The sequence below is a fragment of the Schistocerca gregaria genome, unplaced genomic scaffold, assembly GCF_023897955.1.
Source record: "Schistocerca gregaria isolate iqSchGreg1 unplaced genomic scaffold, iqSchGreg1.2 ptg000397l, whole genome shotgun sequence".
NCBI lineage: Eukaryota > Metazoa > Arthropoda > Insecta > Orthoptera > Acrididae > Schistocerca > Schistocerca gregaria.
The window spans coordinates 36,720-64,028 of NW_026061836.1; positions in this window are offsets into that span (position 1 = coordinate 36,720).

Here is a 27,309-nt window from a genome sequence, read left to right on the forward strand (position 1 = left end):
CTAAAACTTGAATTGTACTACTTCTTCCTGGCTATTACGTCAAATTAGAAGCTTCATCTGTGTTCTACTATGGTGCTTTTAGTGTCTCCGCATAGCGCAGCACGCGACATAGCTTTGAAGACGATGAGTACAACCGTTTCAGAGAGAAGAGCGGCCAATGTGACGCTCTGGCTTCAAGTCGATTCTATAGCAAATGACGAAAACGAACGGTTTCCCCATAATTTTACTACATATGAACACTTTTCACATTCTCTCACGCAACTCGGCTGCTAGTCCTCCTTTCATGCAGAATCTGAAGGTCCAAGCTCATGTCCAAGGTACAAAGCAAGCTAAAAAGTCAATAATCGATACATAAAACTTGAATTGTACTACTTCTTACTGGCTATTACATCAACTTAGAAGCTTCATCTGTGTTCTACTATGGTGCTTTTCGTGTCCCCGCATACCGCAGCAAGCGACATAGCTTTGCAGACGATAAGTACAACCGTTCCAGAGAGAAGAGCGCCCAATATGACGACCTGGCTTTAAGACGATTCTATAACAAATGACGAAAACTGACGGAATTCTCAGGTTTTTACTACATGTGAACACTTTTCACATTCTCCCATGCAACGCGGCTACTAGTCCTCCTTTCATGCTGAATCTTAAAGTCCTAGCTAATGTCCAAGGCACCAAAGCCAGCTAAAAAAGTCAATAATCGATACCTAAAACTTGAATTGTATTACTTCTTACTGGCAATTACATCAACTTAGAAGCTTCATCTGTGTCCTACTATGGTGCATTGAGTGTCACCGCATACCGCAGCACCCGACATAGCTTTGTAGACGATAAGTACAACCGTTTCAGAGAGAAGAGCGGCAAATGTGACGATCTGGCTTTAAGTCGATTCGATAACAAATAACGAATACGGACGGAATTCTCAGATTTTTACTACCAATGAACACTTTTCACATTCTCCCATGCAACGCGGCTACTAGTCCTCCTTTCATGCAGAATCTTAAAGTCGTAGCTAATGTCCAAGGCACCAAAGCCAGCAAAAAAGTCAATAATCGATACCTAAAACTTGAATTCTATTACTTCCTACTGGCAATTACATCAACTTAGAAGTTTCATCTATGTTCTACTATGGTGCTTTTAGTGTCTCCACATACCGCAGCACGCGTCATAGCTTTGCAGACGATAAGTGCAACCGTTCGGAGAGAAAAGCGGCCAATGTGACGATCTGGCTTTAAGTCGATTCGATAACAAATGACGGAAACGGACGGATTTCTCAGGTTTTTACTACATATGAACACTTTTCACATTCTCCAACGCAACTCGGCTGCTACTCCTCCTTTCATGCAGAATCTTAAGGTCCTAGCTCATGTCCAAGGCACCAAAGCCATCTAAAAAGTCAATAATTGATACATAAAACTTGAATTGTACTACTTCTTACTGGCTATTACATCAACTTAGAAGCTTCATCTGTGTTCTACTATAGTGCTTTTAGTGTCTCCGCATACCGCAGCACCCGACATAGCTTTGCAGACGATAAGTACAACCGTTTCAGAGAGAAGAGCGGCCAGTGTGACGATCTGGCTTTAAGTCGATTCGATAACAAATAACGAAAACGGACGGAATTCTCAGATTTTTACTATATATGAACATTTTTCACATTCTCCCGTGCAACTCGGCTGCTAGTCCTCCTTTCATGCAGAATCTAAAGGTCCAAGCTCATGTCCAAGGCACCAAAGCCAGCTAAAAAGTCAATAATCGATACATAGAACTTGAATTCTACTACTTCTTACTGGCTATTACATCTACTTAGAAGCTTCATCTGTGTTCTACTATGGTACATTTATTGTTTCCGAATACCGCAGCACGCGACATAGCTTTGCAGACGGTAAGTACAACCGTTTCAGAGGGAAGAGCAACCAATGTGACGATCTGGCTTTAAGTCGATTCGATAACAAATGACGAAAACGGAAGTATTTCTCAGGTTTTTACTACGTATGAACACTTTTCACATTCTCCCGTGCAACTCGACTGCTAGTCCTCCTTCCATGCATGATCTTAAGGTCCTAGATCATGTCCAAGGCACCAAAGCTAGCTAAAAAGTCAATAATCGATACCTAAAACTTGAATTGTACTACTTCTTACTGGCTATTACATCAATTTAGAAGCTTCATCTGTGTTCTACTATGGTTCTCTTAGTGTTTCCACATACCGCAGCACGCGACATGGCTTTGCAGACGATAAGTACAACCGTTTCAGAGAGAAGAGCGGCCAATGTGACGACCTGGCTTTAAGTCGATTCGATAAGAAATGACGAAAACGGACGGTTTTCTCAGGTTTTTACTACATATGAACACTTTTCACATTCTCCCATGCAACGCGGCTGCTAGTCCTCCTTTCATGCAGAATCTTTAGGTCCTAGCTCTTGTCCAAGGCACCAAAGCAGCTAAAAAGTCAATAATCGATACCTAAAACTTGATTTGTACTACTTCTTACTGGCTATTACATCAACTTAGAAGCATCATCTGTGTTCTACTATGGTGCTTTTAGTGTCTCAGCCTACCGCAGCACGCGACATAGCTTTGCACACGATAAGTACAACCATTTCAGAGAGACGAGCGGAAAATGTGACGATCTGGCTTTAAGTCGATTCGATTACAAATGATGAAAACGTAAGGATTTCTCAGGTTTTTACTACATATGAACACTTTTCCACATTCTCCCATGCAACTCGGCTGCTAGTCCTCCTTTCATGCAGAATCTAAAGGTCCTAGCTCATGTCCAAGGCATCAAAGCCAGCTAAAAAGTCAATAATCGATACCTAAAACTTGAATTGTACTACTTCTTACTGGCTATTACATCAATTTAGAAGCTTCATCTGTGTTCTACTATGGTTCTCTTAGTGTTTCCACATACCGCAGCACGCGACATGGCTTTGCAGACGATAAGTACAACCGTTTCAGAGAGAAGAGCGGCCAATGTGACGACCTGGCTTTAAGTCGATTCGATAAGAAATGACGAAAACGAACGGTTTTCTCAGGTTTTTACTACATATGAACACTTTTCACATTCTCCCATGCAACGCGGCTGCTAGTCCTCCTTTCATGCAGAATCTTTAGGTCCTAGCTCTTGTCCAAGGCACCAAAGCAGCTAAAAAGTCAATAATCGATACCTAAAACTTGATTTGTACTACTTCTTACTGGCTATTACATCAACTTAGAAGCATCATCTGTGTTCTACTATGGTACATTTATTGTCTCCGAATAGCGCAGCACGAGACATAGCTTTGCAGACGATAAGTACAACCGATTCAGAGAGAAGAGCAACCAATGTGACGATCTGGATTTAAGTCGATTCGATAACAAATGACGAAAACGGTCGTATTTCTCAGGTTTTTACTACATATGAACACTTTTCACATTCTCCCGTGCAATGCGGCTGCTAGTCCTCCTTTCATGCAGAATCTTAAGGTCCTAGCTCATGTCCAAGGCACCAAAGCCAGCTAAAAACTCATTAATCGATACCTAAAACTTGAATTGTACTACTTCTTACTGGCTATTACATCAACTTAGGAGCTTCATCTGTGTTCTACTGTGGTGCTTTTAGTATCTCCACATAACTCAGCACGCGACATAGCTTTGCAGACGATAAGTACAACCGTTTCAGGAGAAGAGCGGCCAATGTGACGATCTGGCTTTAAGTCGATTCGATAACAAATGACGAAAACGGACGGATTTCTCAGGTTTTTACTACATATGAACACTTTTCACATTCTCCCATGCAACTCGGCTGCTAGTCCTCCTTTCATGCAGAATCTTAAGGTCCTAGCTCATGTCCAAGGCACCAAAGCCAGCTAAAAAGTCAATAATCGATACCTAAAACTTGAATTGTACTACTTCTTACTGGCTATTACATCAACTTAGAAGCTTCATCTGTGTTCTACTATGGTGCTTTTAGTGTCTCCGCATACCGCAGCACGCGACATAGCTTTGCACACGATAAGTACAACCGTGTCAGAGAGAAGAGCGGCCAATGTGACGACCTGGCTTTAAGTCGATTCTATAACAAATGACGAAAACGGACGAAATTCTAAGGTTTTTACTACATATGAACACTTTTCACATTCTCCCGTGCAACGCGGCAACTAGTGCTCCTTTCATGCAGAATCTTAAAGTCCTAGCTAATGTCCTAGGCACCAAAGCCAGCTAAAAAGTCAATAATCGATACCTAAAATTTGAATTGTATTACTTCTTACTGGCAATTACATCTACTTAGAAGCTTCATCTGTGTTCTACTATGGTGCTTTTGATGTCTCCGTATACCGCAGCACGCGTCATAGCTTTGCAGACGATAAGTGCAACCGTTCAGAGAGAAGAGCGGCCAATGTGAGGATATGGTTTTAAGTCGATTCGATAACAAATGACGAAAACGGATGAATTTTCAGACTTTTACTACATATGAACACTTTTCACATTCTCCCGTGCAACACGGCTGCTAGTCCTCCTTTCATGCAGAATCTTGAAGTCCTAGCTCATGTCCAAGGCACCAAAGCCAGCTAAAATGTCAATAATCGATACCTAAAACTTGAAATGTACTACTTCTTACTGGCTATTACATCAACTTAGAAGCTTCATCTGTGTTCTACTATAGTGCTCTTTGTGTGTCCGCACACCGCAGCACGAGACATAGTTTTGCAGACGATAAGTACAACCGTTTCAGAGAGAAGAGCGGCCAATGTAACGATCTGGCTTCAAGTCGATTCGATAACAAATGACGAAAACGGACGTATTTCTCAGGTTTTTACTACATATGAACACTTTTCACATTCTCCCGTGCAATGCGGCTGCTAGTCCTCCTTTCATGCACAATCTTAAGGTCCTAGATCATGTCCAAGGCACCAAAGCCAGCTAAAAAGTCAATAATCGATACCTAAAACTTGAACTGTACTACTTCTTATTGGCTATTACATCAACTTAGAAGCTTCATCTGTGTTCTACTATGGTGCTTTTAGTGTCTCCGCCTACCGCAGCACGCGATATAGCTTTGCACGCGATAAGTACAACCATTTCAGAGAGAAGAGCGGAAAATGTGACGATCTGGCTTTAAGTCGATTCGATAACAAATGATGAAAACGAACGGATTTCTCAGGTTTTTACTACATATGAACACTTCTCACATTCTCCCATGCAACTCGGCTGCTAGTCCTCCTTTCATGCAGAATCTTGAAGTCCTAGCTCATGTCCAAGGCACCAAAGCCAGCTAAAATGTCAATAATCGATACCTAAAACTTGAAATGTACTACTTCTTACTGGCTATTACATCAACTTAGAAGCTTCATCTGTGTTCTACTATAGTGCTCTTTGTGTGTCCGCACACCGCAGCACGAGACATAGTTTTGCAGACGATAAGTACAACCGTTTGAGAGAGAAGAGCGGCCAATGTAACGATCTGGCTTCAAGTCGATTCGATAACAAATGACGAAAACGGACGTATTTCTCAGGTTTTTACTACATATGAACACTTTTCACATTCTCCCGTGCAATGCGGCTGCTAGTCCTCCTTTCATGCACAATCTTAAGGTCCTAGATCATGTCCAAGGCACCAAAGCCAGCTAAAAAGTCAATAATCGATACCTAAAACTTGAACTGTACTACTTCTTATTGGCTATTACATCAACTTAGAAGCTTCATCTGTGTTCTACTATGGTGCTTTTAGTGTCTCCGCCTACCGCAGCACGCGACATAGCTTTGCACACGATAAGTACAACCATTTCAGAGAGAAGAGCGGAAAATGTGACGATCTGGCTTTAAGTCGATTCGATAACAAATGATGAAAACGAACGGATTTCTCAGGTTTTTACTACATATGAACACTTTTCACATCTAACATGCAACTCGGCTGCTAGTCCTCCTTTCATGCAGAATCTAAAGGTCCTAGCTCATGTCCAAGGCACCAAAGACAGCTAAAAAGTCAATAATCGATACCTAAAACTTGAATTGTACTACTTCTTACTGGCTATTACATCAACTTAGAAGCTTCATCTGTGTTCTACTATGGTGCTTTTAGTGTCTCCGCATGCCGCAGCACGCGACATAGCTTTGCACACGATAAGTACAACCGTTTCAGAGAGAAGAGCGGCCAATGTGACGACCTGGCTTTAAGTCGATTCGATAACAAATGACGAAAACGGACGAAATTCTCAGGTTTTTACTACATATGAACACTTTTCACATTCTCCCGTGCAACGGGGCAACTAGTGCTCCTTTCATGCAGAATCTTAAAGTCCTAGCTAATGTCCAAGGCACCAAAGCCAGCTATACAGTCAATAATCGATACCTAAAACTTGAATTGTATTACTTCTTACTGGCAATTACATCTACTTAGAAGCTTCATCTGTGTTGTACTATGGTGCTTTTAGTGTCTCCGCATACCGCAGCACGCGTCATAGCTTTGCAGACGATAAGTGCAACCGTTCAGAGAGAAGAGCGGCCAATGTGACGATATGGTTTTAAGTCGATTCGATAACAAATGACGAATACGGATGAATTCTCAGATTTTTACTACATATGAACACTTTTCACATTCTTCCGTGCAACACGGCTGCTAGTCCTCCTTTCATGGAGAATCTTGAAGTCCTAGCTCATGTCCAAGGCACCAAAGCCAGCTAAAATGTCAATAATCGATACCTAAAACTTGAAATGTACTACTTCTTACTGGCTATTACATCAACTTAGAAGCTTCATATGTGTTCTACTATGGTGCTCTTTGTGTGTCCGCACACCGCAGCACGAGACATAGTTTTGCAGACGATAAGTTCAACCGTTTCAGAGAGAAGAGCGGTCAATGTAACGATCTGGCTTTAAGTCGATTCGATAACAAATGACGAAAACGGACGTATTTCTCAGGTTTTTACTACACATGAACACTTTTCACATTCTCCCATGCAACTCGGCTGCTAGTCCTCCTTTCATGCGGAATCTAAAGGTCCTATCTCATGTCCAAGGCACCAAAGCCAGCTAAAAAGTCAATAATCGATACCTAAAACTTGAATTGTACTACTTCTTACTGGCTATTACATCAACTTAGAAGCTTCATCTGTGTTCTACTATGGTGCTTTTAGTGTCTCCGCATACCGCAGCACGCGACATATCTTTGCAGACGATAAGTACAACCGTTTCAGAGAGAAGAGTGGCCAATGTGACGACCTGGCTTTAAGTCGATTCGATAAGAAATGACGAAAACGGACGGATTTCTCAGGTTTTTACTACATATGAACACTTTTCACATTCTCCCATGCAACGCGGCAACTAGTGCTCCTTTCATGCAGAATCTTAAAGTCCTAGCTAATGTCCAAGGCACCAAAGCCAGATAAAAAGTCAATAATCGATACCTAAAACTTGAATTGTATTACTTCTTACTAGCAATTACATCTACTTAGAAGCTTCATCTGTGTTCTACTGTGGTGCTTTTAGTGTCTCCGCATACCGCAGCACGCGTCATAGCTTTGCAGACGATAAGTGCAACCGTTCAGAGAGAAGAGCGGCCAATGTGACGATATGGTTTTAAGTCGATTCGATAACAAATGACGAAAACGGATGAATTCTCAGATTTTTACTACATATGAACACTTTTCTCATTCTCCCGTGCAACACGGCTGCTAGTCCTCCTTTCATGCAGAATCTTGAGGTCCTAGCTCATGTCCAAGGCACCAAAGCCAGCTAAAATGTCAATAATCGATACCTAACACTTGAAATGTACTACTTCTTACGGGCTATTAAATCAACTTAGAAGCTTCATCTGTGTTCAACTATGGTGCTCTTTGTGTGTCCGCACACCACAGCACGAGACATAGTTTTGCAGACGATAAGTACAACCGTTTCAGAGAGAAGAGCGGCCAATGTAACGATCTGGCTTCAAGTCGATTCGATAACAAATGACGAAAACGGACGGATTTCTCAGGTTTTTACTACATATGAACACTTTTCACATTCTCCTGTGCAACTCGGCTGCTAGTCCTCCTTTCATGCAGAATCTTAAGGTCCTAGCTCATGTCCAAGGCACCAAAGCCAGCTAAAAAGTCAATAATCGATACCCAAAACTTGAATTGTACTACATCTTACTGGCTATTACATCAACTTAGAAGCTTCATCTGTGTTCTACTATTGTGCTTTTAGTGTCACCACATACCGCAGCAAGCGACATAGCTTTGCAGACGATAAGTACAACCGTTTCAGGGAGAAGAGCGGCCAATGTGACGACCTGGCTTTAAGTCGATTCGATAACAAATGCCGAAAACGGACGGATTTCTCAGGTTTTTACTACATATGAACACTTTTCACATTCTCCCATGCAACGCGGCTACTAGTCCTCCTTTCATGCAGAATCTTAAAGTCCTAGCTAATGTCCAAGGCACCAAAGCCAGCTAAAAAGTCTATAATCGATATCTAAAACTTGAATTGTATTACTTCTTACTGGCAATTACATCAACTTAGAAGCTTCATCTATGTTCTACTATGGTGCTTTTAGTGTCTCCACATACCGCAGCACGCGTCGTAGCTTTGCACACGATAAGTGCAGCCGATCAGAGAGAAGGGCGGCCAATGTGACGATCTGGCTTTAAGGCTATTCGATAACAAATGACGAAAACTGACGGATTTCTCAGGTTTTTACTAAATATGAACACTTTTCACACTCTCCCGTGCAACTCGGCTGCTAGTCCTCCTTTCATGCAGAATCTTATGGTCCTATCTCATGTCCAAGGCACCAAAACCTGCTAACAATTTAATAATCGATATCTAAAACTTGATTTGCACTACTTCTTACTGGCTATTACATCAACTTAGAAGCTTCATCTGTGTTCTACTATGGTGCTTTTAGTGTCTCCGCATAACTCAGCACGCGACATAGCTTTGCAGACGATAAGTACAACCGTTTCAGGAGAAGAACGGCCAATGTGACGATCTTGCTTTAAGTCGATTCGATAACAAATGACGAAAACGGACGGATTTTCTAGGTTTTTACTACATATGAACACTTTTCACATACTCCCTTGCAACGCGGCTGCTAGTCCTCCTTTCATGCACAATCTTAAGGTCCTAGCTCAAGTCCAAAGCACCAAAGCCAGCTAAAAAGTCAATAATCGATTCCTAAAACTAGAACTGTGCTATTTCTTACTGGCTATTACATCAACTTAGAAGCTTCATCTGTGTTCTACTATGGTGCTTTTAGTGTCTCCGCCTACCGCAGCACGCGACATAGCTTTGCACACGATAAGTACAACCATTTCAGAGAGAAGAGCGGCCAATGTGACGATCTGGCTTTAAGTCGATTCGATAACAAATGATGAAAACGAACGGATTTCTCAGGTTTTTACTACATATGAACACTTTTCACATTCTCCCATGCAACTCGGCTGCTAGTCCTTCTTTCATGCAGAATCTTAAGGTCATAGCTCATGTCCAAGGCACCAAAGCCAGATAAAAAGTCAATAATCGATACCTAAAACTTTAATTGTACTACTTCTTACTGGCTATTACATCAACTTAGAAGCTTCATCTGTGTTCTACTATGGTGCTTTTAGTGTCACCGCATACCGCAGCAAGCGACATAGCTTTTCAGTACAACCGTTTCAGAGACAAGTTCGGCGAATGTGACGACCTGGCTTTAAGTCGATTCGATAACAAATGACGATAACGGACGGATTTCTCAGGTTTTTACTACATATGAACACTTTTCACATTCTCCCATGCAACTCGGCTGCTAGTCCTCCTGTCATGCAGAATCTTGAGGTCCTAGCTCATGTCCAAGGCACCAAAGCCAGCTAAAAAGTCAGTAATCGATACATAAAACTTGAATTGTACTACTTCTTACTGGCTATTACTTCAACTTAGAAGCTTCATCTGTGTTCTACTATGGTGCTTTTAGTGTCTCCGCATAACGCAGCACGCTACATAGCTTTGCAGACGATAAGTACAACCGTTTCAGAGAGAAGAGCGGCCAATGTGACGATCTGGCTTTAAGTCGATTCGCCGGCCGCGGTGGTCTCGCGGATCTAGGCGCGCAGTCCGGAACCGTGCGACTGCTACGGTCGCAGGTTCGAATCCTGCCTCGGGCATGGATGTGTGTGAGGTCCTTAGGTTAGTTAGGTTTAAGTAGTTCTAAGTTCTAGGGGACTAATGACCACAGCAGTTGAGTCCCATAGTGCTCAGAGCCATTTTCTTTTAAGTCGATTCGATAACTAATGATGAAAACGAACGGAATTCCTAGGTTTTTACTACATATGAACACTTTTCACAGTCTCCCACGCAACTCGGCTGCTAGTCCTCCTCTCATGCAGAATCTTAAGGTCCTAGCTCATGTCCAAAGCACCAAAGCCAGCTAAAAAGTCAGTAATCGATACCTAAAACTTGAATTGTACTCTTTCTTACTGGCTGTTACATCAACTTAGAAGCTTCATCTGTGTTCTACTATGGTGCTTTTAGTGTCTCCGAATACCGCAGCACGCGACATAGCTTTGCAGACGATAAGTACAACCGTTTCAGAGAGAAGAGCGGCCAATGTGACGATCTGGCTTTAAGTCGATTCGATACCAAATGACGAAAACGGACGGATTTCTCAGGTTTTTACTACATATGAACACTTTTCACATTCTACCATGCAACTAGGCTGCTAGTCCTCCTTTCATGCAGAATCTTAAGGTCCAGCTCATGTCCAAGGCACCAAAGGCAGCTAAAAAGTCAATAATCGATACCTAAAACTTGAATTGTACTACTACTTACTGGCTATTACATCAACTTAAAAGCTTCATCTGTGTTCTACTCTGGTGCTTTTAGTGTCTCCGCATACCGCAGCACGCGACATAGCTTTGCAGATGATAAGGACAACAGTTTCAGAGAGAAGGGCGGCCAATGTGGCGACCTGGCTTTAAGTCGATTCGATAACAAATGACGAAAACGGACGAAATTCTTAGGTTTTTACTACATATGAACACTTTTAACATTCTCCCGTGCAACGCGGCAACTAGTCCTCCTTTGATGCAGAATCTTAAAGTCCTAGCTAATGTCTAAGGCACCAAAGCCAGCTAAAAAGTCAATAATCGATACCTAAAACTTGAAATGTATTACTTCTTACTGGCTATTACATCAACTTAGAAGCTTCATCTTTGTTCTACTATGGTGCTTGTAGTGTCTCCACATACCGCAGCACGCGTCATAGCTTTGCAGACGATAAGTGCAACCGTTCAGACACAAGAGCGGCCAATGTGACGATCTGGTTTTAAGTCGATTCGATAACAAATGACGAAAACGGACCGAATTCTCAGATTTTTACTACATATGAACACTTTTCACATTCTCCCGTGCAACACGGCTACTAGTCCTCCTTTCATGCAGAATCTTGAAGTCCTAGCTCATCTCCAAGGCACCAAAACCAGCTAAAATGTCAATAATCGATACCTAAAACTTGAACTGTACTTCTTCTTACTGGCTATTACATCAACTTAGAAGCTTCATCTGTGTTCTACTATATTGCTTTTAGTGTCTCCGCCTACCGCAGCACGCGACATAGCTTTGCACACGATAAGTACAACCATTTCAGAGAGAAGAGCGGCCAATGTGACGATCTGGCTTTAAGTCGATTCGATAACAAATGATGAAAACGAACGGATTTCTCAGGTTTTTACTACATATGAACACTTTTCACATTCTCCCATGCAACTCGGCTGCTAGTCCTTCTTTCATGCAGAATCTAAAGGTCATAGCTCATGTCCAAGGCACCAAAGCCAGATAAAAAGTCAATAATCGATACCTAAAACTTTAATTGTACTACTTCTTACTGGCTATTACATCAACTTAGAAGCTTCATCTGTGTTCTACTATGGTGCTTTTAGTGTCACCGCATACCGCAGCAAGCGACATAGCTTTTCAGTACAACCGTTTCAGAGAGAAGTTCGGCGAATGTGACGACCTGGCTTTAAGTCGATTCGATAACAAATGACGAAAACGGACGGATTTCTCAGGTTTTTACTACATATGAACACTTTTCACATTCTCCCATGCAACTCGGCTGCTAGTCCTCCTGTCATGCAGAATCTTGAGGTCCTAGCTCATGTCCAAGGCACCAAAGCCAGCTAAAAAGTCAGTAATCGATACATAAAACTTGAATTGTACTACTTCTTACTGGCTATTACTTCAACTTAGAAGCTTCATCTGTGTTCTACTATGGTGCTTTTAGTGTCTCCGCATAACGCAGCACGCTACATAGCTTTGCAGACGATAAGTACAACCGTTTCAGAGAGAAGAGCGGCCAATGTGACGATCTGGCTTTAAGTCGATTCGTCGGCCGCGGTGGTCTCGCGGATCTAGGCGCGCAGTCCGGAACCGTGCGACTGCTACGGTCGCAGGTTCGAATCCTGCCTCGGGCATGGATGTGTGTGAGGTCCTTAGGTTAGTTAGGTTTAAGTAGTTCTAAGTTCTAGGGGACTAATGACCACAGCAGTTGAGTCCCATAGTGCTCAGAGCCATTTTCTTTTAAGTCGATTCGATAACTAATGATGAAAACGAACGGAATTCTCAGGTTTTTACTACATATGAACACTTTTCACAATCTCCCATGCAACGCGGCTGCTAATCCTCCTTTCATGCACAATCTTTAAGTCCTAGCTAATGTCCAAGGCACCAAAGCCAGCTAAAAAATCAATAATCGATACCTAATACTTAAATTGTACTACTTCTTACTGGCTATTACATCAACTTAGAAGCTTCATCTGTGTTCTACTATGGTGCTTTTAGTGTCTCCGCATAATGCAGCACGCAACAAAGCTATGCAGACGATAAGTACAACCGTTTCAGAGGATAGAGCGGCCAATGTGACGATCTCGCTTTAAGTCGATTCGATAGCAAATGACGAAAACGGACGGATTTCTCAGGTTTTTACTACATATGAACACTTTTCACATTCTACCATGCAACTAGGCTGCTAGTCCTCCTTTCATGCAGAATCTTAAGGTCCAGCTCATGTCCAAGGCACCAAAGGCAGCTAAAAAGTCAATAATCGATACCTAAAACTTGAATTGTACTACTTCTTACTGGCTATTACATCAACTTAAAAGCTTCATCTGTGTTCTACTCTGGTGCTTTTAGTGTCTCCGCATACCGCAGCACGCGACATAGCTTTGCAGATGATAAGGACAACAGTTTCAGAGAGAAGGGCGGCCAATGTGGCGACCTGGCTTTAAGTCGATTCGATAACAAATGACGAAAACGGACGAAATTCTTAGGTTTTTACTACATATGAACACTTTTAACATTCTCCCGTGCAACGCGGCAACTAGTCCTCCTTTGATGCAGAATCTTAAAGTCCTAGCTAATGTCTAAGGCACCAAAGCCAGCTAAAAAGTCAATAATCGATACCTAAAACTTGAAATGTATTACTTCTTACTGGCTATTACATCAACTTAGAAGCTTCATCTTTGTTCTACTATGGTGCTTGTAGTGTCTCCACATACCGCAGCACGCGTCATAGCTTTGCAGACGATAAGTGCAACCGTTCAGACACAAGAGCGGCCAATGTGACGATCTGGTTTTAAGTCGATTCGATAACAAATGACGAAAACGGACCGAATTCTCAGATTTTTACTACATATGAACACTTTTCACATTCTCCCGTGCAACACGGCTACTAGTCCTCCTTTCATGCAGAATCTTGAAGTCCTAGCTCATCCCAAGGCACCAAAACCAGCTAAAATGTCAATAATCGATACCTAAAACTTGAACTGTACTTCTTCTTACTGGCTATTACATCAACTTAGAAGCTTCATCTGTGTTCTACTATATTGCTTTTAGTGTCTCCGCCTACCGCAGCACGCGACATAGCTTTGCACACGATAAGTACAACCATTTCAGAGAGAAGAGCGGCCAATGTGACGATCTGGCTTTAAGTCGATTCGATAACAAATGATGAAAACGAACGGATTTCTCAGGTTTTTACTACATATGAACACTTTTCACATTCTCCCATGCAACTCGGCTGCTAGTCCTCCTTTCATGCAGAATCTAAAGGTCCTAGCTCATGTGCAAGGCACAAAAGCCACCTAAAAAGTCAATAATCGATACCTAAAACTTGAATTGTACTACTTCTTACTGGTTATTACATCAACTTAGAAGCTTCATCTGTGTTCTACTATGGTGCTTTTGGTGTCTCCGCATTCCGCAGCACGCTACATAGCTTTGCACACGATAAGTACAACCGTTTCAGAGAGAAGAGCGGCCAATGTGACGACCTGGCTTTAAGTCGATTCGATAACAAATGACGAAAACGGAAGAAATTCTCAGGTTTTTACTACATATGAACACTTTTCACATTCTCCCGTGCAACGCGGCAACTAGTGCTCCTATCATGCAGAATCTTAAAGTCCTAGCTAATGTCCAAGGCACCAAAGCCAGCTAAAAAGTCAATAATCGATACCTAAAACTTGAATTGTATTACTTCTTACTAGCAATTACATCTACTTAGAAGCCTCATCTGTGTTCTACTATGGTGCTTTTAGTGTCTCCGGATACCGCAGCACGCGTCATAGCTTTGCAGACGATAAGTGCAACCGTTCAGGGAGAAGAGCGGCCAATGTGACGATATGGTTTTAAGTCGATTCGATAACAAATGACGAAAACGGATGAATTCTCAGATTTTTACTACATATGAACACTTTTCACATTCTCCCGTGCAACACGGCTGCTAGTCCTCCTTTCATGCAGAATCTTGAAGTCCTAGCTCATGTCCAAGGCACCAAAGCCAGCTAAAATGTCAATAATCGATACCTAAAACTTGAAATGTACTACTTCTTACTGGCTATTACATCAACTTAGAAGCTTCATCTGTGTTCAACTATGGTGCTCTTTGTGTGTCCGCACACCGCAGCACGAGACATAGTTTTGCAGACGATAAGTACAACCGTTTCAGAGAGAAGAGCGGCCAATGTGACGATCTGGCTTCAAGTTGATTCGATAACAAATGACGAAAACGGACGGATTTCTCAGGTTTCTACTACATATGAAAACTTTTCACATTCTCCTGTGCAACTCGGCTGCTAGACCTCCTTTCATGCAGAATCTAAAGGTACTAGCTAATTTCCAAGGCACCAAAGCCAGCTAAAAAGTCTATAATCGATACCTAAAACTTGAATTGTATTACTTCTTACTGGCAATTACAGCAACTTAGAAGCTTCATCTATGTTCTACTATGGTGCTTGTAGTGTCTCCACATACCGCAGCACGCGTCGTAGCTTTGCACACGATAAGTGCAACCGTTCAGAGAGAAGAGCGGATAATGTCACGATTTGGCTTTAAGTCTATTCGATAACAAATGACGAAAACGGACTGATTTCTCAGGTTTTTACTACATATGAACACTTTTCACATTCTCCCATGCAACTCGGCTGCTAGTCCTCCTTTCATGCAGAATCTTATGGTCCTATCTCATGTCCAAGGCACCAAAACCTGCTAAAAATTTAATAATCGATATCTAAAACTTGATTTGTACTACTTCTTACTGGCTATTACATCAACTTAGAAGCTTCATATGTGTTCTACTATGGTGATTTTAGTGTCTCCGCATACCGCAGCACGCTACATAGCTTTGCAGACGATAAGTACAACCGTTTCAGAGAGAAGAGCGGCCAATGTGACGATCTGGCTTTATGTCGATTCGATAACAAATGATGAAAACTGACGGATTTCTCAGGTTTTTACTAAATATGAACCCTTTTCACATTCTCCCGTGCAACTCGGCTGCTAGTCCTCCTTTCATGCAGAATCTTAAGGTCCTAGCTCATGTCCAAGGCACCAATGCCAGCTAAAAAGTCAATAATCGATACCTAAAACATGAATTGTACTACTTCTTACTGGCTATTACATCAACTTAGAAGCTTCATCTGTGTTCTACTATGGTGCTTTTAGTGTCTCCGCATAACTCAGCACGCGACATAGCTTTGCAGACGATAAGTACAACCGTTTCAGGAGAAGAGCGGCCAATGTGACGATCTGGCTTTAAGTCGATTCGATAACAAATGACGAAAACGGACGGATTTCCCAGGTTTTTACTACATATGAACACTTTCACATACTCCCTTGCAACGCGGCTTCTAGTCCTCCTTTCATGCAGGATCTTAAAGTCCTAGGTAATGTCCAAGGCACCAAAGCCAGCTAAAAAGTCAATAATCGATACCTAAAACTTGAATTGTATTACTTCTTACTGGCATTTACATCTACTTAGAAGCTTCATCTGTGTTCTACTATGGTGCATTTAGTGTCTTCACATACCGCAGCACGCGTCATAGCTTTGCAGACGATAAGTGCAACCGTTCAGAGAGAAGAGCGGCCAATGTGACGATCTGGCTTTATGTCGATTCGATAACAAATGACGAAAACTGACGGATTTCTCAGGTTTTTACTAAATATGAACCCTTTTCACATTCTCCCGTGCAACTCGGCTGCTAGTCCTCCTTTCATGCACAATCTTAAGGTCCTAGCTCAAGTCCAAGGCACCAAAGCCAGCTAAAATGTTAATAATCGATTCCTAAAACTTGAACTGTACTACTTCTTACTGGCTATTACATCAACTTAGAAGCTTCATCTGTGTTCTACTATGGTGATTTTAGTGTCTCCACATAACTCAGCACGCGACATAGCTTTGCAGACGATAAGTACAACCGTTTCAGAGAGAAGAGCGGCCAATGTGACGCCCTGGCTTTAAGTCGATTCGATAACAAATGACGAAAACGGACGAAATTATCAGGTTTTTACTACGTATGAACACTTTTCACGTTCTCCCATGCAACGCGGCTACTAGTCCTCATTTCATGCAGAATCTTAAAGTCCTAGCTAATGTCCAAGGCACCAAAGCCAGCTAAAAAGTCAATAATCGATACCTAATACTTAAATTATACTACTTCTTACTGGCTATTACATCAACTTAGAAGCTTCATCTGTGTTCTACTATGGTGCTTTTAGTGTCTCCACATACCGCAGCACGCGTCATAGCTTTGCAGACGACAAGTGCAACCGTTCAGACAGAAGAGCGGCCAATGTGACGATCTGGCTTTAAGTCGATTCGATAACAAATGACGAAAACGGACGGATTTCTCAGGCTTTTACTACATATGAACACTTTTCACATTCTCCCATGCAACTCGGCTGCTAGTCCTCCTGTCATGCAGAATCTTGAGGTCCTAGCTCATGTCCAAGGCACCAAAGCCAGCTAAAAAGTCAATAATCGATACCTAAAACTTGAATTGTACTACTTCTTACTGGCTATTACATCAACTTAGAAGCTTCATCTGTGTTCTACTATGGTGCGTTTAGTGTCTCCGCATAACGCAGCACGCTACATAGCTTTGCAGACGATAAGTACAACCGTTTCAGAGAGAAGAGCGGCCAATGTGACGATCTGGCTTTAAGTCGATTCGATAACAAATGATGAAAACGAACGGAATTCTCAGGGTTTTACTACATATGAACACTTTTCACATTCTCCCATGCAACGCGGCTGCTAATCCTCCTTTCATGCACAATCTTAAAGTCCTAGCTAATGTCCAAGGCACCAATGCCAGCTAAAAAGTCAATAATCGATACCTAAACCTTAAATTGTACTACTTCTTACTCGCTATTACATCAACTTGGAAGCTTCATCTGTGTTCTACTATGGTGCTTTTAGTGTCTCCGGATACCGCAGCACACGACATGGCTTTGCAGACGATAAGTACAAACTTTTCTGAGAGAAGAGCGGCCAATGTGACGATCTGGCTTTTAGTCGATTCGATAACAAATGACGAAAACGGACGGATTTCTCAGGTTTTTACTACATATGAACACCTTTCACATTCTTCCGTGCAACGCGGCAGCTAGTCCTCCTGTCATGCAGAATCTTAAGGTCCTAGCTCATGTTCAAGGCACCAAAGCCAGCTAAAAAGTCAATAATCGATACCTTAAACTTGTATTGTACTACTTCTTACTGGCTATTACATCAACTTAGAAGCTTCATATGTGTTCTACTATGGTGCTTTTAGTGTCTCCACAGACCGAAGCTCGTGACATAGCTTTGCAGACGATAAGTGCAACCGTTTCAAAGAGAAGAGCGGTTAATGTGACGATCTGGCTTTATGTCGATTAGATAACAAATGACGAAAACCGACGGATTTCTCAGGTTTTTACTACATATGTACACTTTTCACATTGTCCCGTGCAACTCGGTTGCTAGTCCTCCTTTCATGCAGATTCTGAAGGTCCTAGCTCATGTCCAAGGCACCAAAGCCAGCTAAAAAGTCAATAATCGATACCTAATACTTAAATTGTACTACTTCTTACTGGCTATTACATCAACTTAGAAGCTTCATCTGTGTTCTACTATGGTGCTTTTAGTGTCTCCGCATACTGCAGCACGCAACAAAGCTATGCAGACGATAAGTACAACCGTTTCAGAGGAAAGAGCGGCCAACGTGACGATCTCGCTTTAAGTCGATTCAATAACAAATGACGAAAACGGACGGATTTCTCAGGTTTTTACTACATATGAACACTTTTCACATTCTACCATGCAACTAGGCTGCTAGTCCTCCTTTCATGCAGAATCTTAAGGTCCAGCTCATGTCCAAGGCACCAAAGGCAGCTAAAAAGTCAATAATCGATACCTAAAACTTGAATTGTACTACTTCTTACTGGCTATTACATCAACTTAGAAGCTTCATCTGTGTTCTACTATGGTGCTTTTAGTGTTTCCGCATAACGCAGCACGCTACATAGCTTTGCAGACGATAAGTACAACCGATTCAGAGAAAAGAGCGGCCAATGTGACGATCTGGCTTTAAGTCGATTCGATAACAAATGATGAAAACGAACGGAATTCTCAGGGTTTTACTGCATATGAACACTTTTCACATTCTCCCATGCAACGCGGCTGCTAATCCTCCTTTCATGCACAATCTTAAAGTCCTAGCTAATGACCAAGGCACCAATGCCAGCTAAAAAGTCAATAATCGATACCTAAACCTTAAATTGTACTACTTCTTACTCGCTATTACATCAACTTAGAAGCTTCATCTGTGTTCTACTATGGTGCTTTTAGTGTCTCCGGATACCGCAGCACACGACATAGCTTTGCAGACGATAAGTACAAACTTTTCTGAGAGAAGAGCGGCCAATGTGACGATCTGGCTTTTAGTCGATTCGAAAACAAATAACGAAAACGGACGGATTTCTCAGGTTTTTACTACATATGAACACTTTTCACATTCTTCCGTGCAACGCGGCAGCTAGTCCTCCTGTCATGCAGAATCTTAAGGTCCTAGCTCATGTTCAAGGCACCAAAGCCAGCTAAAAAGTCAATAATCGATACCTTAAACTTGTATTCTACTACTTCTTACTCTCTATTACATCAACTTAGAAGCTTCATATGTGTTCTACTATGGTGCTTTTAGTGTCTCCACAGACCGAAGCACGTGACATAGCTTTGCATACGATAAGTGCAACCGTTTCAGAGAGAAGAGCGGTTAATGTGACGATCTGGCTTTATGTCGATTAGATAACAAGTGACGAAAACCGACGGATTTCTCAGGTTTTTACTACATATGTACACTTTTCACATTGTCCCGTGCATCTCGGTTGCTAGTCCTCCTTTCATGCAGATTCTGAAGGTCCTAGCTCATGTCCAAGGCACCAAAGCCAGCTAAAAAGTCAATAATCGATACCTAATACTTAAATTGTACTACTTCTTACTGGCTATTACATCAACTTAGAAGCTTCATCTGTGTTCTACTATGGTGCTTTTAGTGTCTCCGCATACTGCAGCACGCAACAAAGCTATGCAGACGATAAGTACAACCGTTTCAGAGGAAAGAGCGGCCAATGTGACGATCTCGCTTTAAGTCGATTCAATAACAAATGACGAAAACGGACGGATTTCTCAGGTTTTTACCACATATGAACACTTTTCACATTCTACCATGCAACTAGGCTGCTAGTCCTCCTTTCATGCAGAATCTTAAGGTCCAGCTCATGTCCAAGGCACCAAAGGCAGCTAAAAAGTCAATAATCGATACCTAAAACTTGAATTGTACTACTTCTTACTGGCTATTACATCAACTTAAAAGCTTTATTTGTGTTCTACTCTGGTGCTTTTAGTGTCTTCACATACCGCAGCACGCGTCATAGCTTTGCAGACGATAAGTGCAACCGTTCAGAGAGAAATCGGCCAATGTGACGATATGGTTTTAAGTCGATTCGATAACAAATGACGAAAACGGACGGATTTCTCAGGTTTTTACTACATATGAACACTTTTCACATTCTCCCATGCAACTCGGCTGCTAGTCCTCCTGTCATGCAGAATGTTGAGGTCCTAGCTCATGTCCAAGGCACCAAAGCCAGCTAAAAAGTCAATAATCGATACCTAAAACTTGAATTGTACTACTTCTTACTGGCTATTACTTCAACTTAGAAGCTTCATCTGTGTTCTACTATGGTGCTTTTAGTGTCTCCGCATAACGCAGCACGCTACATAGCTTTGCAGACGATAAGTACAACCGTTTCAGAGAGAAGAGCGGCCAATGTGACGATCTGGCTTTATGTCGATTCGATAACAAATGATGAAATCGAACGGAATTCTCAGGTTTTTACTACATATGAACACTTTTCACATTCTCTCATGCAACGCGGCTGCTAATCCTCCTTTCATGCACAATCTTAAAGTCCTAGCTAATGTCCAAGGCACCAATGCCAGCTAAAAAGTCAATAATCGATACCTAAAACTTAAATTGTACTACTTCTTACTGGCTATTACATAAACTTAGAAGCTTCATCTGTGTTCTACTATGGTGCTTTTAGTGTCTCCGGATACCGCAGCACACGACATAGCTTTGCAGATGATAAGTACAACCGTTTCAGAGAGAAGGGCGGCCAATGTGGCGACCTGGCTTTAAGTCGATTCGATAACAAATGACGAAAACGGACGAAATTCTCAGGTTTTTACTACATATGAACACTTTTCACATTCTCCCGTGCAACGCGGCAACAAGTCCTCCTTTGATGCAGAATCTTAAAGTCCTAGCTCATGTCCAAGGCACCAAAGCCAGCTAAAATGTCACTAATCGATACCTAAAACTTGAACTGTACTACTTCTTACTGCCTATTACATCAACTTAGAAGCTTCATCTGTGTTCTATTATGGTGCTTTTAGTGTCACCGCATACCGCAGCAAGCGACATAGCTTTGCAGTACAACCGTTTCAGAGAGAAGTTCAGCGAATGTGACGACCTGGCTTTAAGTCGATTCGATAACAAATGAAGAAAACGGACGGATTTCTCAGGTTTTTACTACATATGTACACTTTTCACATTGTCCCGTGCATCTCGGTTCTAATCCTCCTTTCATGCACAATCTTAAAGTCCTAGCTAATGTCTAAGGCACCAAAGCCAGCTAAAAAGTCAATAATCGATACCTAAAACTTGAATTGTATTACTTCTTACTGGCTATTACATCAACTTAGAAGCTTCATCTGTGTTCTACTATATTGCTTTTAGTGTCTCCGCCTACCGCAGCACGCGACATAGCTTTGCACACGATAAGTGCAACCATTTCAGAGAGAAGAGCGGTTAATGTGACGATCTGGCTTTATGTCGATTAGATAACAAGTGACGAAAACCGACGGATTTCTCAGGTTTTTACTACATATGTACACTTTTCACATTGTCCCGTGCATCTCGGTTGCTAATCCTCCTTTCATGCACAATCTTAAAGTCCTAGCTAATGTCTAAGGCACCAAAGCCAGCTAAAAAGTCAATAATCGATACCTAAAACTTGAATTGTATTACTTCTTACTGGCTATTACATCAACTTAGAAGCTTCATCTGTGTTCTACTATATTGCTTTTAGTGTCTCCGCCTACCGCAGCACGCGACATAGCTTTGCACACGATAAGTGCAACCATTTCAGAGAGAAGAGCGGCCAATGTGACGATCTGGCTTTAAGTCGATTCGATAACAAATGATGAAAACGAACGGATTTCTCAGGTTTTTACTACATATGAACACTTTTCACATTCTCCCATGACACTCGGCTGCTAGTCCTCATTTCATGCAGAATCTAAAGGTCATAGCTCATGTCCAAGGCACCAAAGCCAGCTAAAATGTCAATAATCGATATACCTAAAACTTGAATTGTACTACTTCTTACTGGCTATTACATCAACTTAGAAGCTTCATTTGTGTTCTACTATGGTGCTTTTAGTGTCTCCGCATACCGCAGCACGCGACATAGCTTTGCACACGATAAGTACAACCGTTTCAGAGAGAAGAGCGGCCAATGTGACGCCCTGGCTTTAAGTCGATTCGATAACAAATGACGAAAACGGACGGAATTCTCAGATTTTTACTACATATGAACACTTTTCACATTCTCCCATGCAACACGGCTGCTAGTCCTCCTTTCATGCAGAATCTTGAAGTCCTAGCTCATGTCCAAGGCACCAAAGCCAGCTAAAATGTCACTAATCGATACCTAAAACTTGAACTGTACTACTTCTTACTGCCTATTACATCAACTTAGAAGCTTCATCTGTGTTCTATTATGGTGCTTTTAGTGTCACCGCATACCGCAGCAAGCGACATAGCTTTGCAGTACAACCGTTTCAGAGAGAAGTTCGGCGAATGTGACGACCTGGCTTTAAGTCGATTCGATAACAAATGAAGAAAACGGACAGATTTCTCAGGTTTTTACTACATATGAACACTTTTCACGTTCTGCCATGCAACGCGGCTACTAGTCCTCATTTCATGCAGAATCTTAAAGTCCTAGCTAATGTCCAAGGCACCAAAGCCAGCTAAAAAGTCAATAATCGATACCTAATACTTAAATTATACTACTTCTTACTGGCTATTACATCAACTTAGAAGCTTCATCTGTGTTCTACTATGGTGCTTTTAGTGTCTCCACATACCGCAGCACGCGTCATAGCTTTGCAGACGACAAGTGCAACCGTTCAGACAGAAGGGCGGCCAATGTGACGATCTGGCTTTAAGTCGATTCGATAACAAATGACGAAAACGGACGGATTTCTCAGGTTTTTACTACATATGAACACTTTTCACATTCTCCCATGCAACTCGGCTGCTAGTCCTCCTGTCATGCAGAATCTTGAGGTCCTAGCTCATGTCCAAGGCACCAAAGCCAGCTAAAAAGTCAATAATCGATACCTAAAACTTAAATTGTACTACTTCTTACTGGCTATTACATCAACTTAGAAGCTTCATCTGTGTTCTACTATGGTGCTTTTAGTGTCTCCGCATAACGCAGCACGCTACATAGCTTTGCAGACGATAAGTACAACCGTTTCAGAGAGAAGAGCGGCCAATGTGACGAACTGGCTTTAAGTCGATTCGATAATAAATGACAAAAAGGGACGGATTTCTCAGGTTTTTACTACATATGAACACATTTCACATTCTCCCTTGTAACGTGGCTGCTAGTCCTCCTTTCATGAATAATCTTAAGGTCCTAGCTCATGTCCAAGGCACCAAAGCCAGCTAAAAAGTCAATAATCGATACCTAATACTTAAATTGTACTACCTCTTACTGGCTATTACATCAACTTAGAAGCTTCATCTGTGTTCTACTATGGTGCTTTTAGTGTCTCCGCATACCGCAGCACGCGATGTAGCTTTGCAAAGTACAACCGTTTCAGAGAGAAGTTCGGCGAATGTGACGACCTGGCTTTAAGTCGATTCGATAACAAATGAAGAAAACGGACGGATTTCTCAGGTTTTTACTACATATGAACACTTTTCACGTTCTCCCATGCATCGCGGCTACTAGTCCTCATTTCATGCAGAATCTTAAAGTCCTAGCTAATGTCCAAGGCACCAAAGCCAGCTAAAAAGTCAATAATCGATACCTAATACTTAAATTATACTACTTCTTACTGGCTATTACATCAACTTAGAAGCTTCATCTGTGTTCTACTATGGTGCTTTTAGTGTCTCCACATACCGCAGCACGCGTCATAGCTTTGCAGACGACAAGTGCAACCGTTCAGACAGAAGGGCGGCCAATGTGACGATCTGGCTTTAAGTCGATTCGATAACAAATGACGAAAACGGACGGATTTCTTAGGTTTTTACTACATATGAACGCTTTTCACATTCTCCCATGCAACTCGGCTGCTAGTCCTCCTGTCATGCAGAATCTTGAGGTCCTAGCTCATGTCCAAGGCACCAAAGCCAGCTAAAAAGTCAATAATCGATACCTAAAACTTGAATTGTACTACTTCTTACTGGCTATTACTTCAACTTAGAAGCTTCATCTGTGTTCTACTATGGTGCTTTTAGTGTCTCCGCATAACGCAGCACGCTACATAGCTTTGCAGACGATAAGTACAACCGTTTCAGAGAGAAGAGCGGCCAATGTGACGATCTGGCTTTAAGTCGATTCGATAACAAATGATGAAAACGAACGGAATTCTCAGGTTTTTACTACATATGAACACTTTTCACATTCTCCCATGCAACGCGGCTGCTAATCCTCCTGTCATGCAGAATCTTAAGGTCCTAGCTCATGTTCAAGGCACCAAAGCCAGCTAAAAAGTCAATAATCGATACCTTAAACTTGTATTGTACTACTTCTTACTGGCTATTACATCAACTTAGAAGCTTCATATGTGTTCTACTATGGTGCTTTTAGTGTCTCCGCATTCCGCAGCACGCGACATAGCCTTGCACACGATAAGTACAACCGTTTCAGAGAGAAGAGCGGCCAATGTGACGCCCTGGCTTTAAGTCGGTTCGATAACAAATGACGAAAACGGACGGAATTCTCAGATTTTTACTACATATGAACACTTTTCACATTCTCCCATGCAACACGGCTGCTAGTCCTCCTTTCATGCAGAATCTTGAAGTCCTAGCTCATGTCCAAGGCACCAAAGCCAGCTAAAATGTCAATAATCGATACCTAAAACTTGAACCGTACTACTTCTTACTGCCTATTACATCAACTTAGAAGCTTCATCTGTGTTCTATTATGGTGCTTTTAGTGTCACCGCATACCGCAGCAAGCGACATAGCTTTGCAGTACAACCGTTTCAGAGAGAAGTTCGGCGAATGTGACGACCTGGCTTTAAGTCGATTCGATAACAAATGAAGAAAACGGACGGATTTCTCAGGTTTTTACTACATATGAACACTTTTCACGTTCTCCCATGCAACGCGGCTACTAGTCCTCATTTCATGCAGAATCTTAAAGTCCTAGCTAATGTCCAAGGCACCAAAGCCAGCTAAAAAGTCAATAATCGATACCTAATACTTAAATTATACTACTTCTTACTGGCTATTACATCAACTTAGAAGCTTCATCTGTGTTCTACTATGGTGCTTTTAGTGTCTCCACATACCGCAGCACGCGTCATAGCTTTGCAGACGACAAGTGCAACCGTTCAGACAGAAGGGCGGCCAATGTGACGATCTGGCTTTAAGTCGATTCGATAACAAATGACGAAAACGGACGGATTTCTCAGGTTTTTACTACATATGAACACTTTTCACATTCTCCCATGCAACTCGGCTGCTAGTCCTCCTGTCATGCAGAATCTTGAGGTCCTAGCTCATGTCCAAGGCACCAAAGCCAGCTAAAAAGTCAATAATCGATACCTAAAACTTGAATTGTACTACTTCTTATTGGCTATTACTTCAACTTAGAAGCTTCATCTGTGTTCTACTATGGTGCTTTTAGTGTCTCCGCATAACGCAGCACGCTACATAGCTTTGCAGACGATAAGTACAACCGTTTCAGAGAGAAGAGCGGCCAATGTGACGATCTGGCTTTAAGTCGATTCGATAACAAATGATGAAAACGAACGGAATTCTCAGGTTTTTACTACATATGAACACTTTTCACATTCTCCCATGCAACGCGGCTGCTAATCCTCCTGTCATGCAGAATCTTAAGGTCCTAGCTCATGTTCAAGGCACCAAAGCCAGCTAAAAAGTCAATAATCGATACCTTAAACTTGTATTGTACTACTTCTTACTGGCTATTACATCAACTTAGAAGCTTCATATGTGTTCTACTATGGTGCTTTTAGTGTCTCCGCATACCGCTGCACGCGACATAGCTTTGCAGACGATAAGTGCAACCGTTTCAGAGAGAAGAGCGGATAATGTGACAATCTGGCTTTATGTCGATTACATAACAAATGACGAAAACCGACTGATTTCTCAGGTTTTTACTACATATGTACACTTTTCACATTGTCCCGTGCAACTCGGTTGCTAGTCCTCCTTTCATGCAGATTCTGAAGGTCCTAGCTCATGTCCAAGGCACCAAAGCCAGCTAAAAAGTCAATAATCGATACCTAATACTTAAATTGTACTACTTCTTACTGGCTATTACATCAACTTAGAAGCTTCATCTGTGTTCTACTATGGTGCTTTTAGTGTCTCCGCATACTGCAGCACGCAACAAAGCTATGCAGACGATAAGTACAACCGTTTCAGAGGAAAGAGCGGCCAATGTGACGTTCTCGCTTTAAGTCGATTCGATAACAAATGACGAAAACGGACGGATTTCTCAGGTTTTTACTACATATGAACACTTTTCACATTCTACCATGCAACTAGGCTGCTAGTCCTCCTTTCATGCAGAATGTTAAGGTCCAGCTCATGTCCAAGGCACCAAAGGCAGCTAAAAAGTCAATAATCGATACCTAAAACTTGAATTGTACTACTTCTTACTGGCTATTACATCATCTTAAAAGCTTCATCTGTGTTCTACTCTGGTGCTTTTAGTGTCTCCGCATACCGCAGCACGCGACATAGCTTTGCAGATGATAAGTACAACCGTTTCAGAGAGAAGGGCGGCCAATGTGGCGACCTGGCTTTAAGTCGATTCGATAACAAATGACGAAAACGGACGAAATTCTCAGGTTTTTACTACATATGAACACTTTTCACATTCTCCCGTGCAACGCGGCAACTAGTCCTCCTTTGATGCAGAATCTTAAAGTCCTACCTAATGTCTAAGGCACCAAAGCCAGCTAAAAAGTCAATAATCGATACCTAAAACTTGAATTGTATTACTTCTTACTGGCTATTACATCAACTTAGAAGCATCATCTTTGTTCTACTATGGTGCTTGTAGTGTCTTCACATACCACAGCGCGCGTCATAGCTTTGCAGACGATAAGTGCAACCGTTCAGAGACAAGAGCGGCCAATGTGACGATCTGGTTTTAAGTCGATTCGATAACAAATGACGAAAACTGACGGATTTCTCAGGTTTTT